The sequence below is a fragment of the Budorcas taxicolor genome, chromosome 12 (genome assembly GCF_023091745.1).
Source record: "Budorcas taxicolor isolate Tak-1 chromosome 12, Takin1.1, whole genome shotgun sequence".
Classification (NCBI taxonomy): domain Eukaryota; kingdom Metazoa; phylum Chordata; class Mammalia; order Artiodactyla; family Bovidae; genus Budorcas; species Budorcas taxicolor.
The window spans coordinates 29930140-29950523 of NC_068921.1; the positions used below are offsets into that span (position 1 = coordinate 29930140).

Genomic DNA, 20384 nt, shown 5'->3' on the forward strand with positions numbered 1-20384 from the left:
GCCCCCTTATCCCCTACACTCTTTAGCCAAGAGTCAGAAAATTATAGATTGAGTACATTTCAATCCCCACACTTCAGAACTCCCAAGACCCATTACCCATCTGTGTTTGCTTTCAGAGGACAGGCACTTCAGAAACCAATCCTGAGTAGTCGATAATCTCCATTTTGCCCGTTTTGTCTTTCTAAGATTTATGTTACAGTTCAGAGTCACTTGGCTTCTATAACAAACTCTGATCTCACTGGTTAATGGAACTTCTCTCTTTAAAAAGCAGCTTTCGAGAAGCAGTTAACAAAGTCTGCTATTGTTAAAAGAAGTGCCTGCTCTCCAACAGTAAAGTGAATAATAAGTCTCCTCAGCCTGAATGTTTCTTTGTGGTACCTTGAGAATCCTGCAAATCGCTTTTACTGTCAATTAATCTTCTCTCATTTAAATTTCCCTCAAATAAGAACTTTTCTGACCCACTTCCATTAACCGCTCCATAATACCATTCATCATCAATGTTACCTTTCTCTGGATACATTTATTTCTGGGGAGGAATTTCCATGACAGAAAATAGGTCAGAAGAGAAAAATCGGCCAAATTTACAGACTTAGATTAAGGAGATGGTGATGGTACTCAGTAACCAAAGGTAACTGACTTAAAACATGCATTCACACCTCAAGAGATAAAACTTTACGGAAAAAATCTTTAAATTCTTAGTAATTACTGCTTGGAAACACGAATTCAGTCTCCTGTGCGTGAATTAACGGATGAGGACAAAGGTTTTCAAACAAGGACTTGATTGTGATTTATTTTTCATTTTGTTAATAGTTTCAGAATTATCCACTAATATTTTCTTAATTTAGACAGGAATCACGTATTTTTAAAAAACCTCCACCAAGCATGAAGCAGATAGATATCCTGGGATACTTATGACACAAGCTGTTCCTTTTTAAAGGCATCTGCAAGGGGAGGCTTAGATAGTCTTTGCTTTATCAGTTTTTCATCTACTTTGAAATTGGTTTGGTTAGATCAGAGTATCAGTTCTGCGTGGTGCTGCCTTTATGATTTTGAGTACATTTGTGTCATCAGTCAATTGTTCACCTTGAACTTTATCTTTGAGCTTGTCAAAAAATAATCTAACACTTATCCAAGCACCAGCATGAATTGCCAAAGAAGCCTGGAGGAGGCTGTCATTGCAACTGGAACCTCAAGACTCTTGCCCCCAATCCAGGTCCCCTGAGAAGTGGTGAAGTGTGGCACCTTTCCACACTTCACAAGGGCACGGCATCCTGGCTCCGTGGCTGTGGAAGGCTTATGACACGTGGGACTCCAACTCCTAGCAGTACTTGTGTGTGTGTGTCGGGGGTGGCTGTCTATCCATTATAGGGCAAAGCTCCAACAAATTCATTCCCTTTCATCCAAATGCAACTGAGGGATACTATGAACTGTCCTGCTGTGACTCTTTAGCAGGCACAATTCCTGGTATCATTACCAGTACTTTTTCTTTTCCATTCCTCTCCCAAAAGTGTCTTTGTGTTACATCTGTGAGCAAATGAATAAACACCTCTACTCAAAGCAAAGTGCCAGGTAAATGTCAGGTGAATGCCACCCTGGGGAAGTTTTAGTGACTGAGGACCCTGTTCTCACTGTACCAGGTTCAATGATCTTTTCTAAGACTTGGATAAATTCAGAGAAATACTGTTAAATTTATTGATGATACAAAGCTGAGAGAGAGAGAACGCCAATCTACTGGGTGGTATTATCAGTATTTAAAATTATTTTAACCAAATAGAATTAGGATGCAAAAGAAAATCAATGAAATGAAATTTAGCAAGAATGAAAGCCTTGGGTTTAGATTTAAACCTCAATTTATAAAGAAAGGATGAGGAGTGTCTTCCCTGATGGTCCAGTGGCTAAGACACCATGTTTGCAATGCAGGGAGCCCAGGTTCAATCCCTGGTCAGGGAACTAGACCCCACATGCGGCAACTAAGACCAGGTACAGCCAAGTAAATAATACATGTTAAAAAAGAGAGAGAGAAAGGATGAGGAACACATGGCTTGAAAGTGGAAGATAGATGCCAGTGAGTAAAGTGTTGGTGGGCTGTGTGATGCCTTTCTCCAGAAGAGAGGCCAGGATGACATGATATCTTGAATGAAGTCAGATAAAGGATGGTTGGGAAAACTAGAACAGTTTACCCAAGAGAAGGGAAAATCTAGTCATTTTCAAACATTTGAAAATGTGGATTTTGGGGGGAAGTTGTGTTTTTATGTTTTGCTTATTTTTCTTTTCTTTTAAAAAATTATTTTTATTTTTACTTAAGTTGTATACTCAGTGATAAAGAATCCGCCTGCAATGCAGGAGATGCAATAGGAGCCAAGGGTTTGATCCCTGGGTCAGGAAGACTCCCTGGAGAAGGAAATGGCAACCCGCTCCAGTATCCTTGCCTGGAAAATCCCATGGACAGAGGAGCCTGGGGGGCTACAGTCCATGGGGTTGCAAAAGAGTCAGACATGACTTAGCAACTCAACAACAAAGCTACATGCAGTTGTTTGAAGAATCAAATAGTTCTGCAAGTTTAAGAAGCCTGACCACTTTCTTCATTTCCATCCCTGAAAACCTCCACACTTCTTTCTTTTAGGTGACTATTTGGTATCTATTCCATGTGTCTAAATAGCGTGCTTGCTGTACTTCTTGGTTTTTCGGTTTGGGATATTATCTTATGACTCTGGACTTTGATTTGCTTAGACTTCTGAGCACTTAGCATTCGTATTTACCAAACATCTTTATCTTTTCTCAAGATACTCGGCTCCATCAGATATTCATTCCATTGGTTTCATCTTCTGAAGGGCCCTGGCCACCCTTATGCCTGGTACACAGTTGCCATCTCAGGTCCGGATGGGGAGGAAATGTAATTTTTCTTAAATTCTTCAAGGTTCTTGGCTGAGACCTCCCCTCTAATAGAAGACAGAATAGCAGGAGAAAACCAAACAAGGAAAAGAACACGTATATATGGGAGACAGTCGGGACAACTGAATAGCTCCCCCAAATGGCCCAAGCCATCACCTTAAATACCATCTTCAGCTAAAGGTAAAGAAGATGTGTGTGAGGGAGCCAGTTATGGGAGATTATCAGGCAAAACACAGTAAACAATGGTAAGGTCATTGGACAGATTTAAGTCATCTTCTCCACTCATACAACTTTCTAGAGATTTGGTCATCCGCCTCTTCGGTACAGAGAGGTTGTTGTTGTCTGGTCACCAAGTCCTGTCTGATTCTTGCAACCTCATGGACTGCAGCATTCCAGGAAGACACCCCTACATATGGAGATTCCCCTTATAAATGTAAAATGCTCTTACAAAAAGGTAACTTCTACTTGGCTTTCAGAGCTCCTCCTGTGCCTGCTGTTTAAAAATAATCAGCCTGAAATAATCCTTATGGCAAAAAGGCATATTTGGGGTGATGTACTCTGCTGCCCTTCAGGTCCTTCCTTCCCCATCATCCTGAGAATGCTATTTGCTATTCTGCTTCATCGCATCTCTTGTTTTCCTATCCCAGGTCGTCTTCTCTGCAGTTTTCCCCTTCAGTTTACAGAGAAAATCCTTCATTGGTTTCCTGAGAAGGATACCTATATGGGAAGTACTTTTTGAAACTTTACATCTTTGCAGATGACTTTATTCTACCCTCAAATTTCAGTAATAGTTTACCAGGATATAGAATGCCACACTGGAGACAATTTTCCTTCCATTTTTGAGGGAATTGCTGCTTTGCTTTCTAGCTCCCAGTTCTGCTGTGGTGAAATTCAAATCCATTACTGAGTCCTGATCCTCTGCATGGTGAGCTGACTTGTCTCCTCTGGACACTTCTAAAATCTTCTCTTTGCTCTCAATGTTTTGGAAAATGTTCTTAAACTATTGGATTATTTTCTTCTCTCTCTTTTCTCTTTTTGTGTGCATAGTATTTGAATATTGTACTTCCCAGACTGGTCATATAGTTTTTGTTAATCTTTTCTCTTTATTTCACTTTTTTCTGTTGTTGTTGTTATTGTTGTTGTTCTGCTTTCTGGGAAAATATTATCTTCCAACCATTTTATTAAGTTAAATATTTAAAATCACAATTTTAATTTCCAAGAATTCTTTTTCCCCCTCTGGATTTTCCTCCGTACTGGCATCTTCTTATTTAATGGATTCCATCTTGTCTCTCCAAAGATAATAATGGCATTTTATTGCTGTTTCATGCCTAGAAGGGAAAAGTACGGCTGTCAGAGATCTAGGAGGCAGTGCTGCTAATTCTTGGGCCTGGGGGGTGAGGATGTGGGTTCTGTCTTATGAAATGAATTGACTGTCAGTTTTTCCCACAGTTGATCTCAAGGATTTGGTGTTTTTGGACTTCCTAAGTCACTTACCATTTGTTTTATCTGCTTTCCAACTTGCAAATTTTGTTGCTGCCGTTTCCTCCCATTCACTCCATCCTTGTGGGACTGTGCCTTCAGGACACATAAAAATCCATTTTCTATGGTTGAGACCAGTGTTATTAAGGAGGGAATTAAAGTAGGTGCATGAATTCAGCCTACTCTGCTTCCTGGATGTGTGGAAGGCCTATTTGGAGTCACCTAAGGGACTGCTTTCTAATACCTGGAAATAATCCACAGCTTTAGGGGCTGTCTTGTGAGGCAGGGGCTCCCCTTTCCTGGAAGTTGTTGTCGAAAAGTGAGAAGTTTTGTCGCGCAGTCGTGTCCGACTCTGTGTGACCCCATAGACAGCAGCCCACCAGGCTGCCCCATCGCTGGGATTCTCCAGGCAAGAACACTGGAGTGGGTTGCCATTTCCTTCTCCAATGCATGAAAGTGAAAAGTGAAAGTGAAGTCGCTCAGTCGTGTCTGACTCAGCGATCCCATGGACTGCAGCCCACCAGGCTCCTCCGTCCATTGGAGTTTCCAGGCAAGAGTACTGGAGTGCAGGGCCAAAAACTCTGATTACATTGTGCTTATTCTAGTAATGTTCATATCCAGATATCTCTGAGAAAACGTGCTTCCGTTTTTGTTTCATTTTCCAGTGTAGCCCACTGTGTGTTTTGCGGAGGGAGAGTTTTGGTGAAGAGGTGGCACCTGGGGGAAAGTTTGTGTCTTCTAGTTCTGTCGGCAAAAGATCATAGGTGACGGGAAGTCAGGCCCTAGTCATTGCCAACTGCTTCCTGGGCCTCCCTAGAACAGCAGGTGGTGGGGAAGAAATCCACTCCTGGTCTAACACATACAGTCAGCATTTTCCAGCGTTTCTCAAGATAAAAACGGAGACCCTAAAGCCCAACCCAAACTAGGCAGGGCCAACACCAGAAAACAAGAGGCGCTGAGAGATACTTAGGTATTGCGGAAAGACCCTCACGTTCTAAACGGATTCTCCTCAGTATTTGCTAACAGAAATCAATCGTTTTCAGCTGAACGATGCATCTGACAGTGGCTGGCAGGGAAAGATGAGTTAAAGATAAGGAAGTTAAAAGTTACGGCATGAGCTACTGCTAATTGAACAGCATAACAAGAAAGTAAAGCATGTCTGAAATTATATTGGTCAATGGGCAAATTAGGTGCAATTTATAAAAACTGTTCTTATATGCAACTTTCCAGCCATCATTCATCATCAGTCACCATGTGTAGCTGATGTGCAAATACGCTCTCAAGTTCAGCCATATCCTCCATGGAGAAGTTAGCGAGTTAATGTCTTACAGTCAGTTTTCAAGCATTTCTATTGCTTAACTAATTTTAAACAAAACCCAAGAATTCAAGACTTGATGAAAGAGCCAGCATCCATCCACCCATCCATCTGTTAGGTAGTTAGAATATGAAAAAAGAGTCCAAAATGGCGGTGGTTAAAAGACAAAGAAGGGAAAAACCCGCAAAAACAGGACAAAGGAAGGTCCAAGGACCGGAGTAAGGACCTCAGGTAAAACAAACAGCACTCCTGGCTAGCCCAATTTACACAGGGCAGGCCCAGGGGGAGGAGAAAAATACATATGAAACGAGGAACCAAAATTGGGCCAGGGCCTCTCTTCTCTTTGCGTCTTTTGAGTCTGCATTCCTTCACACCTCAAGGATGTATTTTCCTTTACTTTCTAAATAAAACTGAGCTGTAACATGGTGCTGTAACACTGGTCTGTCCAAGGGCTGTAACGCTGGTCCGTCCGTTGCTTCCAATTTTTGTTGTGACAAGACAGAACCAAGGAAATTACACACTCCTCCAACACATCCATTCAACCATCCATCCACGTCTACTAGGGACTCAAAAATAAGAGTTCTATTCTCAGTCCTGTAGAAGTTCCCAGTCTGGTGAGAGACACAGATTGGGGACAGAATATTCTGACTCAGGGCTGTAATCCCAATCATTGAAGTACACATAGACTATTTGGGGATGTGTGGTTCCAAGAGGAGAGAAAAGCTCCCCCGAGGAGAAGAGGCTCAGTGAAGGCCCAGAAGGGCACTGTCTTCAAGCAGGGAAAACCACCTACACAGCTGCCTGGTTCCATGAAAGATGAGTTGCTTGTTAGAAGCCCATCGGCCACCAGAACATGGCAGGGCTTGGGGGCTGAAAGTGCTAGGAAAGGACAAATCTGGAAAAAGAAGTGAGGTCCCCATCCTGAAGTGCTCACAGACAAGAGTTTCAGTTTTATCTGAAATTGAGGTGAGTCACTGAAGGATTCTGAGGCAGACAGACACAACATGGGCTCTCACAAGCTTTGCTGCTACCCCTGGTCTGTCACCATCATCACTAGAGTGACTGTTCAGTATGGGAGTCAGAGTAGGTCACCCACTGCTCAAAACCCAGCAGCAGACCCGCCTGCTCCAAGCCCCATGTGGCCAACCTCCCCTCGCTCTTTGCACTCATGCCTTCTGCTCTCACCCTGCATCCATTCTGCTTCCAGTGCCCTGGTCCGTGCTCCTCCTTAAGCCTTCCAGGTCATTCCCCCGTGGGGCACTTCTCTGGCTCTTGTGTCTGCAGGGAATGCTCTCCCTTCAGATATGCATGGGGCTCACCCCCTCCCCTGCTTTGAGTAAATACCAACCTCTCTATAAGGCCTATCCTGGCCACCCTGCTTAAAACCGCACACACACTTGGTACTCTCAACCCTCTGTACGCTGCTTCTTTTTCCCTCTTTTCCACAGCATTCATTACTTTCCAAGGTATCATATAAAACGTTATGTTTATTGTCTTTCTTCTCCTGTTAAACTATGGGCAGATGTCTTTGTTTTGTATACCTAGCACCTAGAACGAATCCAGAATGAATAGAAATTATATATATATATTTTTTTTACAAAACCACCTTATGAAAATATGGAGGTTGATGTGCAGGGGTGTGATATTAGGGCTCAGGAGGCCAGTTAGGGGTTTGCTGTGATGACAATGATAATTTGAATGGGGCAGTGACCATGCGGAGAGAAAGCAGGGTCCCCGTTAGAGTTATTAAGGGCACAGAGTTGTCAGGACTTGGTGACCAATTATTTGGATGTGGGAGTTAGGTGGTACCAACATTGGATCTGGAGGAAGGGGAAGACATGCTAATTTTTGGTGGATGACAAAGACACAGTGAGGTTACCTTCAGTTCTCTGTGGGACTGGTCTTTTTATATTGCCCAGTACATATTGATTTTATAATTTATTTCTTTCCCATGTATTTGCAACCCCATGGACTGTAGCCTGCCAGGCTCCTCTGACCATGGGATTCCCCAGGCAAGAATACTGGAGTGGGTTGCCAGTTCCTTCTCTAGGGGACCTTCCTGACCCAGAGATGGAACCTGTGTCTCCTACATTGGCAGGCGAATTCTTCACCATCTGGGAAGCCCCATCAATATACAGCCTCTAAGAAAATACATTCAACTTACCTAAAATTTTTACTAAAAGGAAAATAATTGATTACAATAATTTGTGGCTTATCCTACGGTCATTGACCATCCTTAGGATCTTATTTGAAGTTTAAAAAAAAAGTCTCATCTGAGGTACATCTAAGTTTCTTTCCCATTTTCCACTGTCCATTTTCACATCGACAACCAGAGACAAGGTCTCTATAGCACCATGCCTCCGACGTCTCCTGACTTTCCTCTGAATGACGATGCCCTTCACTAGTTTACTTAAGTCCTGCAATCCAGTCCTTAGGGAAACCACTCGACTGTTTTTAAATGGCTCTGGCTTCTTTCCTGTTCCCCAAAGCAGTAACCTCCTCTCATGATAAACTGCACCCACTTGCTGGAAACTCAGCAACTTTGTTCTTCCCTTTCCCCACAGCCCCCAGATGGCCACCAGCTGGCCTGAGCTATTTCTTGCATCCTAATCCCTTTATCCGTCCTCTTGGTTTTCTTTTTGATCCCCTTGTCTCTCCCCTCCTCCTGCTAGCAGCCACCACAATCTACTCCTCTGTGGAAGCGCCTATTTTTCTAAGAGAATTCGAGGATTTTTTTAGAGCATCACCTCTTTTTTCTTCTGCTTTTGTATTGTGCAGAGACCAGCTAAAGGGCTGTGTGGGAGGAAAGCTGTCTCTGGGAGCAGGACGACGTCTCCCGTGAGAAAGGGGTCAGGACAGACTGTCTCCTGAACGAGGCTCCTGGGGGACAGAGGGACCAGCAGGTCCCAGAAGTCACACCTGGGCCCGGGGGCGGTGCTGGCCACTCTTGAAGGACACAGCGGGAAGTGTCCCCTCGCTGGCTTTCTCATGGGCACCATTTGACCTCATTTCAGGGGATTTCTGTCCCCTTCCCCAGCACCAGAGAGGGTCACACCATATTCTCAGTTGTTAACTTTTAAAGAACTGTTATTGATTTTTTCAGATGACAACTGGAGGACCGCTTGAAATGACAAACGGAAGACACGAAGCTGAGGTTCTGTGTCTTTGTGTTTGCAGGGCCTGTGAGCTTCCGCGTTCATGGGTCTGGGGGAGTGTTTCTGTGAGGTGAGCCCGAGAGTGTGTCTGTGCAGGGAGAGGGTGGGCATCCTTGTGTGTCTAGGCTGTGCCTGTGTGTGTGTGGACAAAGCTGTGTGTGCGTGCGCTTCACGGCTGGATGTGTGGCTGCCCATGAGCAGGGGGTCTGGGCAGGCTGCCATGAGTGGTCTGGCCTCTGAGAGGTATTGGAGGTGACTGTGCTGGGCCTGTCGAGTGTAGAGGGCAGGGGGCTTTCTAGGGAATTCCTGAGTGTCTACTTGGGAGATTGTGGGATGAAATTAGAGACTGTGTGGGAGACCTGTGGAGGGCTGTTGACATGGGTTTGGGGGTATATTTTGGAGTGTTTGTGGAACATGTGTGGGTGTCTATGAAGCCTCTGTGTGGTGACAGCGGGAAACGTGTGGCAAAATGTGAGTGAGACTGCTGATATCTATAGACCATCTATGGCGTGAACGTGAAGGTGTCTCTGAAGGTTTGGGGGGAGCTGTGGGGATGTGTCAGGGGTCCTCTAGAGTGTCTGTCTGTGGGACAGTGTTGGTGGAGGGCCTGCTGGTGTCTGGGGACCTCTGCAGATCTCTGCGTGCCTGCTCTGCGTCTGGATTCACCACACCTGAGAGTGTGACGGCCTCTAAATGTTCCACCGGGACTATTCTCACCTCCAAGCCCCTCTGTCCCCAGGGTCACTGTGGCAGGCTGAACGGAGGTACTTTCTCAAGGTCCTCAGCCACCAGCAGTGGTAGCACAGTTGATCTAGAGTGACATCTTCCTTGAGTGATTAAGGGTGTGGTCTGACCTTCCCCCTGAGATGAACCTGGGGTGTGGCCTCCTCCTTGTGAGGAGCCTAAGGTGTGACCTCAGTCAGATCAGCCTGGTGATTAACTTTCCTTGCTCTCCTTCTGGATATTCCTGAATGACCTCATTCAAACCTCAGAACCCCTTCTGAGAAGAGGGTGCAGGCAGTGCCATCTGGGTTATGGATGAAGACGCTGAGGCAGCCGTGGGGTCTGGCAATGGCCAAGCCGGGGGGACAGAGCTTGGGATGGTGTGTCTCACCACCCCACTCTCCTCTCTTGAAGCCAGATCTTGAGCTCCTGCTGGGTGGCAGGCGCCATCCTCTCTGAAGATTTTATATTTAGTTAAAATGTCCATCCTGACTTTTTTCCATGACTAGTTCGGGTTTCACTGCTCTGCCCTCTGAACCCAGCAGAATGATCTGATATATCCTCAGGAAACATTTCTTAATGAATGAATAAATGTCCCCACTTCGGAGGTCCATAGTGGCATCCACGAGAGGGGAACGTCAGGGAAGAGTAAACAATGAGTACAGCAGGGGGTGGGAAAGAGAAAATTAGAGAGAAGAAAAAGCAAAGCCAAACCCGAAGCTATCTTAGGAGCATTTTTCTGGGTTTATTCTCTTACCCCATGGCAACAGTTACATAAAGAGATTATGTCCTTGCGTCAAAAAAACGTGTTATTCCCCTTCATTTAGAAATTAGACTTAAACGTCAATATTTACCTTAATAGTTCACCGACAGAAGCCAAAAGCAGAATGCTCACACATCCCTGCAACACAGTTTAAAAAAGAGAAGAAAAATAAATTCCCTTCAGAAGTAAAAAGCCAACACATTCCATTGATTTCCCCCACACTAAAAGCTTGTGGTTCTCTCAGCAGAAACAACAAGTGATCTTTTTCCACTTAAGAGGGAGTGGATAGTGTTCAGGCATCTCTATTTCTCCCCAAACAGATGGGCTTTCATATCCAGCAAGTGGAGCTGTGTAACCTTGAGTGAGGCATGAGCTTGGACAAGACTCCCCTGTCCAAATGCTCAGACTGGGGTCACAGGGAGCTCCCTCCCTATTGCGCCTGACAGTGTGCTTGGAGGACCTTGGTCACTGTTGGGGGGGGGCGGGTTGTCATAGTGACCTGCACCGGCTGCAGCATCTGACACAGAGGAAAACACTGGAACACTACCCGGGCACGAAGAACAGCAGAACTTGCTGTCTTTCTTACGAAATCAACACTGGTAGTCTGTTGATAGCGTTCCGGTGTTCTACGACTAAATAGCTCCTTGGCTCAGTGGTAAAGAACCCACCTGCCAGTGTAGGAGACTCAGGAGACTCGGGTTCGATCCTTGGGTCGGGAAGATACCCTGGGGTAGGAAATGGCAACCCACTCCAGTATTCTTACCTGGAGAATCCCATGGACAGAGGAGCCTGTGGGCTACAGTCCATGGGGCAGCAAAGAGTCAGACATGACTGAGCATGCGTGCACACACACACTTCTCTACCTAGCTGCTTTGCATGCCTTATCCATTAAATAGTCAACATGATCCTCTAGGGCAGGCGATTCTATTACTGCCATTTTACAGATGAGAAGACTGAGGCAGGAGGAGCTTGAATGGCATGCCCAGGGTAAGAGAAATCCTGAGAGGCATCAATTCTGGACTTATTGCATTTCATGTGGCCTCTGAGCTCAGGGAGATCAGCGTCTGGTCAGGCTGTGGTCTTAGATCACAGTCTGTGCAGTTCACAGTAGCTAACATCATTTTCTTTCTCAGTCTGGATACAAAAAGAATCCCAGTATCCTGTTTTTTCTCTCTCTTTTTTTTAACCTTAGTATGACATACACCAAAAATTCTGTGTCATGTGTCTTCTGTAAGATTTTTCTAGCACATAATCTATTAATGAGAATTACATTACTGTCACTGGATTCTGTCACTTTCCCCTGCAGTGATAGTATGATTTAGAAACTCACTGTATTTCAGGAAATCACGGTGTCCTCTTGCCCTCTCTCCACGTCTCTCTTCCTAGTTCCTGTGTCCCTGTCTTCCTCTACGTTCCCTCCTCAGAGTCCTGCAATCTGGCTTGCTTCCCTGTTCCTCTGCGGACCTTTTTCTCACTACAGGCTCCCTTCCTAACACATCGAATGGAACTGTCACGGTCTCTTGCCTTCCCTGAGCTCCCTGGATGTGTGGCTACTAAGCAGCTCTTTCCTCCTGGACACCCCTCCTCCCCTGTTTGCTGCTGATTACTAGGCCCTCTCAGCTCCTTGTGTTCCTAAGGTTGGGATCTTAGCCCTCTGCTCTTTTCTTCCAAAGTACTACCCCACGCCCTTCCTCTATCACTCTCTCATGCTCCAGGAGCATCCCAGCCGAGCTGTCCTCCTAAGCCAGTGGTGTGCACATCTGCCTCTCTACCCCAAACCCTGAGCTGGGATCACAGTTTCCCACACGACCCTGAATGTGCAGGACGTCACGCTCTCCACGTGTAAGAATCACACCGACGGCTGGAACACAGCTCCCCTTTGCCCCTTTTCTGTCAGGCTGTGTAGTCCCTGGAGCCTGTGAGTCTCTTGGTGCCCTGAGGACCTATGCCGGGAACTGGATAAAGTGAGAAGGACTGAGGAAGCCCAACACAGAAATCGTGCTCCATCAAAATGGTTTTCTTGCAATTTCCATCCCTCTCTCTCCCTCTTGGTGTTTACCTAGCCATCAAGTCTGTCTTGTGGGGAAGAGAGCACCAGCATTATTCCACCCCGTCCACCCTGGGGCCACCTCCACTTAACCCTTGTCTGTTGGGCCAAACAAAGCTTGGACCCTGTCTCCCCAGTCCTGACTCATCCAGCTAACCCCTGATTTCCTGGCACCAGGCGAGTGTTTCTAGCCCATGACTGTTTCTCTGCCACTTTCCTGCTAAGATTACCATGAAGGCTCCCTGCCACCAGTTAGACTAGGTAAAAACCCTTTCACTTAATTTCAAGATCCTCCAACAATGTGGCCCCTCATTCTTTCCACACTTCCACCCCGACACCGCAAAATGGGAGCTCTTCCCTCTGGGCCACCAGCTGTCCCTCCGCTTACGCTGCCCTTATCTCTATGATTTGCTCACATTAGATCCCTCTCTCTACCCAGAGTTTATATTTCCTTCCTAAATATATTTAATCTATTAAGATTGCCTCACTTCCCCCAGGCCAAAATGCTCTTTATTCCCTCTGAATTTCTCTAGTATACATAGTCAATAACGTATAAACTTTAACTACCATAAGTAAGGTTTGTTGAATTTTTACACTGTGCAAAATTGATTCACTCTCCCCTAAAAATAACCCCAAGAGATAAACGCCCCTATAGTTTTTCACATGAGAAAACTGAAGTTCAGAAGGTGAATTTGCCTAATACTGCATCTGGGATTTGAACCCACGAAGTCTGATCCCAAAGCCCACATACCTCTCAACTGTCCTGTGCTAAATACTCTATTTGTTTCATCTCCCAAAGGATTCAATGGAAAAGATCATTTATTGTACAATTTTTTTTTCTTTTCCAGTGAGCCTAGCTCAGGGTGGAGCAGGTATTTATTAAATAAACACTCACTTCTTTTGGCTCGCGACTTCTAGACTTAAAGATACTGTGACCCCAATCGAGTTAAGCAGCTGAAGAAAGCAGTGGTCACACCAGGATTATTTGCTTGATAAATAGCAGATGACAATAAAGACTGGGCTACAGTGACCAGTGACATACTGACAATAAGCCACTTAGCTTCGGCGGTCCCCCTTTTTATTTTTCCTTTGGAAAAAAAAATCAAGGTATAAAAAAAAAAACAAACCTGAGCACTCAGTGCTCATTGCTAGTCTGAAATCATTTGGCTTCCAACTCTTATTCAGATCATCTCAGGGGCTTTGTTGACATTATCTGCTAATGATTGTAACCCCTCTTTCCAAAAGGAGAGGCAGCAGGCTGACAAACAACACCCTTCTGTCCACAGAGATCTGAGGTCTGAGGTCACCTCCCGACTTGCTCCTGGGCCAGCTGCCTGCACCGGGCCTCGGGGACGCATTTCTAAAGGGTAATATTTACAGTGTTGGGTAGCTGGGCCCTGTGGAGCTTAATAAAGGGTTCTTAATAAAGGTGGCTTTCATTAAGGCGAGGCGCACAGGCAAGGTGCCCTTGCTTTTGAGGAGAGGATGGCCCAGCACAACAAGTAATGCTCCTCCTGGGCTTGGAAATCTTGCAGGTCAAGTGCCTTGTCATACATTAACAGGCTCTTTAAGTTCCCAGGCAGAGAGAGAGGAACGGCTAGACAGATGAAGGCAGAGGAATCATGCGATCTGTGTTAGGAGCAGAAACGCTGAGACACAGCAGCTGCATTTAAACAGAGCAATTTGCTAAATGAGTGGTCGGCTACATTCCAGATGGCCAGTGCGACACGGGGCTTGGAGGATGCCTTTATTCAATCCGGCATCTGTCTAGACTGAGACATGAAAGGCCAGGTCACACTTACTGCAGCAACAGCAGCTTTGAAACTCGTACATAAAGCCTGCTTGGTATCACCAATGAGGCAGCTTGGCCAGAGGCCGGCTGGAGAAGATGTGGTATCAGGGCGTGTGTGCAGCCCCGAGGAAAGCCAGCTTCCAGGCCGAACGACAGCCAGCCAGGGGTGCGGGCTCTTGCCGTGCACTTCTGCCTGCTGAACTGCTTCACCCACCTCCCACATGCCCGGAGGCAGGTGACCATCATAGCAGGAAGCACCAGGATAAGGTCAGAGAGCAGAAACACTGGTAGAGGTCCACTCGCCTTCTTTTTCATTGTTGTTCAGTTACCAAGTCGTATGTGACTCTTTGTGACCCCATGGACCATAGCATGCCAGGCCTCTCTGTCCCTCACCGTCTTCTGGAGTTTGCCCTAGTTCATGTCCATTGAGTCGGTGATGCCATCCAACAATCTCATCCTCTGTTGTCCCCTTTTCCTCCTGCCCTCAATCTTTCCCACCATCAGGGTCTTTACCAATGAGTTGACTCTTTCTATCAGGTGGCCAAAGTACTTCATAATCATTTCCCATGTATTTTACTTTGGATTTTCTAATTAGGTTGTCAAATTTCCAATGTGAATGAAAGAATATTCTTAGCTTTCACCTACGACCCCACTCTGTTTTCCCATCTCCCTGCCTCTAGCACCTAATTCAGTTGTGGCTCAAGCACCTCTTTAGAGATGATATATCAAAGATATTGGCTGAGTAGACTGGGGGGTAGACCAGATGACCACCTTGTTCTGGGACCTCTGGGTCCACAAGATACGTTGACTGACTGATTTAAACTAGGTCAGCCAAAATCAAATGGAACCACTTGATGGGCATCTTGCCCAGCTTTAATAAAAGAGGCAGCCACAGAGCTTCACTGGACTGGTGTGAAGACCTACAGGAATCAGCTCTACTGACCTATTTCTCTCTGGTAAGTTCTACCCCAAGCCTATTTGATTTTTATTATTGGATTGAAAGTTTCCATCGGTTGAGGCTTTCACTATGTTCTTCAGTAGCCATTCAGGTCTCATGGTTGGAACGTACTGAGCAGTCAGTAAACAAGCCTGCTTCCCCTCACCCCCTCCCTCTGGGTCCCAGAACCCTCTGGGCTTCCACACTGGATAGCTGTTCTTTTCTGACTAAGGAGGAAAAGTTTAACCTGATGAATCACCAGCAGCTCTTCCTGTGACATTCTCAGGGAAACTACAGTCTGCTTAGGAAGAACTCCGAAGCACTTCACTTACTGTGGATTCTGATCTACACAGACGGGGAAAATTTTGAGTTCTGCTCTGTGTCTGCACACCAAAGCTTCCTTACCAGCGCTTTTCTCTCTTAGAGATTTCCTGTTATCAGGACTATGCCTACCCTAGAGTCAGTCCGAAATAAATGAGCTCAATGAACAGGGCTGTCCTAGGGGGGAATTTATCACTACCCCCATACGAATCTCACCCAGATACCACTTCTTAGGTAACCATCGCAGGTAACTGCCCAGTTTCCTCATTTGTACCAATAAGCACAGAAGATGATTCAAGGGACTATTACTTTCAGTTCTCCCAAGGATGGCACATGATAGCATTGCTCTAGATGCACAGGTGGAAAGCTAATCTGTATATAGCAGAGATGGCTTTGGACATGACTGGCCTAGACTTTATTAATGGAGGTCTTTGTGGCAAGAGTCCAGGTTATGGAAAGGGAGCTATTCTAGTATCTATAATATTCTAGTAGCAGATATGCCAAAATTTCAGAGAAATGATTTCACTGAACTTCAAGATAGTCACCAATCTGTTCAAGTCCTTACAATACTCAAATAGCTCAGAAAGGGTCTAAAAGTAGATTATTCACCTCCTTAAGAAACAAGTTTCTTCAGACTCACAGACATAGAGAACAGTTGTGTGGTTGCCAAGTGGGAGGTGGGGAGGGGAGGGAAGGATTGGAAGTTTGGGATTAGCAGATGTAAATTAATATATATAGGACGGATAAACAACAAGGTCCTACTGAATACCACAGGGAACTCTATTCAATACCTGTGAGAAACCATAACGGAAAGGAATATAAAAATAAGAATGCCTATATGTGTACAACTGAGTCACTTTGCTGTAAAGCAGAGATAGGCACAGCAGAGAACATCAACTATGCTTCAAGGAAAAAAATTTAAAAAACCATGTTTCTTAGTATGCTGAATGCAACACTGACAAGTATTTCTAAATGATCTTGAAGTGCGTGATCCTAGACGAGATGTAGCAAAGAAAGAAGCCCAAGAATAGTCAGTCACTAATCAAGGCAGCCTTTGTGGTATGACAATGATAAACCAGGTTTCCCTTGTCTTTGTCTCAGTAGCTTCCTTTATGCTGACTGTGTCCCTGATTCCAAGGATACTTGCCCATCAAGAAGTAGGCAGAATGTGAAGACCTTGAAAGCCGACAAAGGGTGCTTAGGGGACCTTAAGTGATAAAACAGCCAGAGTCGGTGCATCTGCTTCATATATAAACTAATTTCTCTCTTGGGCACAACTCATAATTTTGTGAGATGGCAAGGTGAGCTCCTTAATGATATCTTCACTGTAAGCTTTTTATCAGCCTAGAGAAAATTCGTTGTTTTTTTTTTTAATGAACATCCAGTGAAGGCTCAATACTGTTTAAAAATGTACAGACTTTTAAACATTCAAACATAGTTCCACAAAGAGCCACCCATGATTGACACTTTATCTTATTAAAGTGCTGTTAATTAAGAACCATAACCACGAGCTACAAGGACTAAAGCAGCACACTCTGCAATCTATTCCTGAAACAAAATGCAACTCTGATTTGCTTGGAACCTAAATCAAAGGAACAGTCTATGGGGTCATTCACTTCCGGTCCACTAGGGGGCAGTGAATGATCGGGTTTCCCCCAGGCAGCGTTAATGAAGGTTGCTATATATACACCTGAAGTGTGGCAGGCCTTTTACACAAAGTGAGCAGTGCCGCAGTGATGACAGGTGCAAGGAGCAGCCCGTTATTGCTACCAGCACAGTCTGTCAGGAGGATGAAGTGAAATGGATCATTTGCATTTTCACCAATGAACTTGCATTATAATGAACAGGCAGTGTTGCCTGGATGGGGCCCTGGCTTTGCCTTCCTGGCTTCTGTTGGACTGCTGCCAGTCACCCGGCTGGACCGCACCCAGGACTGCAGCGCGGTGGACAGACAGAGCCGGGGAGCTGCATTTAACAATCGCCTGGGGCTGGTGACCACCGGGGTGCCGATACGCATCGTGGGGTTGTGGGTGGGGTGGGGTTCCCTCTCCCATCCCATCCCTGTGCCAGTGTCCGCTGGGGTAAATTCCAGGCCTTGGAAGCTGCCGCAGTGCATATCCAGGGATCCAGATCATGCATGCCGCAGTCTGTGTGAATGGCGCCCCCTGGAGTTGGGGCGTGCAGTTGGGAGTGCAGAGTCCCTGCTCCCACCGTGCAGGGCCCTGGACTCAAGAATCACCCACCTGCCCTCTCCTGGGTGCTCAGTTTTTTTTTTTAAAAAATCTGCCTTCAAAGGCTCTAAGGAAAATAGAAAGGCCACATATAGGCAAAGTTTGAAATTGAAACTAGCTGGATTTCAGAGTTGGCCAGGGTCCCTCTCCCTTCTTCCTCAGTCCCATCGCCCATCCAAGTATCTGGCACCCTCCTGATGGTCGTCTTTGTCCTGTTCCAACATGCTCTTCAAAAAGATTCTAGGACATCACACCATCCACCTCGGTTGTGTTTACATCACTTGGTCTCCTCTCCCACCAGAATTTGCATTTAAGCCTTATTTCTAATTGTGAAGCAAAATCCAGAGAAAGGTTTCCTCCCTCCTGCATCCTTCCCCTTGGCCCTGATTAACAGGAGCCTCCCTTGACTAATGGGAATTAAACCAGACGTGTGTTTCCCGCTGTGCTCCGGCTTTAAAGCTTTCCGAGTGATTCCTTCCTTCTCAGCCCTGTTTCTTCACACATTTACCTGGAACATCCCTTTCGTTTTACTTGAAAGCCAGTAAAGCACAGCGGTTAAATGCTGGCTGGGATTAGACTGCTTGGGTTCAAATCCCAGCTGTGTCGGCCCGTAGCAGCACATAACCTGGAGAGACCACGTGACTGCTCTGTGCCTCAGTGTCCCCGCTATCACAGATGGCAGTAAGAGCATCGCCAGATGGTGGTGGTGTGAGGACTGAAGACGCAAGCACAGCACCAGGCAGAGGCCGGCACTCAGACATGTTACTTGTCAGAATTTTATGCATTTGCCGTAACGCTGCATTTCCTCTTCTCTTTCCTCTACTTGTGCCTCGCCTTCCAGAAACAGATCCTCCCACCCGCTTCCCTCCCCTTTGCTCCTCCCTGAAAGGACAGCACATGGTCGTCTGGCCCCTGAATCAGTGACGACTGCCCCCTCATGCCCTCCACACCTACCTGATCATCACCATAGAGAAGCAGGCACTTGTCAGGATCCTCGTAACTAGAGCAAAGAACGAAAAAAGGAAACATCTTCAGACATGGAGCACAACAGCAGCTCGGGGGAGGGGGACCCGAAGACTGTCCTTCATGTCACGCTTATGTTCTATTTGCAGAACAGTCTTAAGACTCAGGCACTTGTTTACTTCACCCAGATCAGAAGTGATTTCAGATTTCTCTTCATTTAATCATCTCATTCCACTGTGTAGGCTCATAATTAAAATAAGAAACTTATTTATAAAGCCAGTGCCAGAGCTGAGAGCTAGCTGAAAGAAGGTGCTTGGGCTGATGAACCCTCTCGGTCAGGAGACCTCCAAACCACACTGGCCAGCCTGGAAGGAGAGGCAGGGGCCTGCCTGACATGGACAGCATCTCCCCCATCGGATGGGGGTTGGAGGGAGTGGGGAAGAAGGCGCAATGGCTCCGTAATCCTGGTGTCCAAGAAGGAGAGTGGCCAGAGTTTCATGGGGAAATGCTCCACTGCCTCACTTTGGGTAAATGGCTGGCTTCAAGGGTACGGTGCCCATCAGCTGGTGCCAGGGCCAGAGGGAGAGAAAACAGTTGCTGATGAAGATGTGAGCGTGGGTGGAGTTGGCTGGCAGAGGGGATGATGGGGCTGAGAAAGAGTAGGAGGAGGGAGCATGGACAGTGGGCAACAAAGTGGCAAGACCCTGAGTGTGTTACCCTTCCCAGGGACCCCTCAAATCTCAGTATTATCGACAAAAATCACTAAATGCTTGGTGTGGCTGGATTTCTTGTCAAACAGGTAAAGGGGCTGAGTGGATACGTGAGGTGGAGGCCTGCCAGTATCTGGGAAATAGCAATGAAGGCTTGTCTGACATTACGCGGCTACATTATGTGGCTACATGACATTTTTTTGGAAGTACAGCTGATATACAATATTATGTTAGTTTCAGGTGTACTACAGAATGATTTGACATTTGCATATATTACGAAATGATCACCATAAGTCTAGTAACCATCTGTCCCCATACATGGCTACATTAAATTTAACAAATAATTTGTCACTTTGAATTAGATTAATTTATTACTCTTTTTTCCAGAGACAGAAGGAACCTACAAGAGACACTTCTTTCCTGTGTCAGTATCAGAAGTCTGTATGTGTCTTAAACACCTTAATTGATATCTTATAGACCCTGCCAAGTGGCCAGTGGATGTTGTTTCCTTCTTTTTTCTGGCTTTTAGGAAACTCAAAGAAAAATAGGTTATTCATTTCTAAAAATTGTTTAGGGTATTATGGGGTGTATTTTGTTCACTGATTTTTTTGTCTCCCTATATATTTTTCCATCACCTTCATTCATCCACATGCACACTTTTTATTCTATTCTATACTCATTGCTGTGACTGTTCCCAAATCCTCTTTTGGACATTGTAGTTATTAATAAACAAAAATACAAATAAGTACATTTTGCCTATCCTGAAAATTCTTACACTTTAATATTTTTACTGCACAGACTATTCCTCAAGTTTTGCTGCCAAAACTGTCCATTAATCTTTTCTGGACTTCAGTCTTTAGAGTTCTGCTTTTGCAAAAGACTTTTATTCACCCTCATTTTATTAAGATGGTCTCTTGTATTTTCTTCTAGTATCTACTTAAAAATATTTAGATCTGTATTTTGAATTTATTTTTATGTATACTGTGATTTAAGGACTTAATTTTCCCCCCTAATAAATAGCTAACAATTATTTGTTAGACTGTTCTCCCACTGATT

At 45.4% G+C, this 20384-nt stretch overlaps 1 long non-coding RNA gene across 1 annotated transcript; it reads right to left on the reverse strand.

The window, feature by feature from the left end:
* Positions 1–4077: 4077 nt before the first annotated feature.
* Positions 4078–18738, reverse strand: LOC128057474 (uncharacterized). Its single transcript, XR_008200319.1, has 3 exons — positions 18610–18738; positions 10419–10465; positions 4078–4220 (listed from the first exon to the last, which is right to left on the reverse strand). It is a non-coding gene; the product is annotated as an uncharacterized LOC128057474 (long non-coding RNA).
* Positions 18739–20384: the final 1646 nt, after the last annotated feature.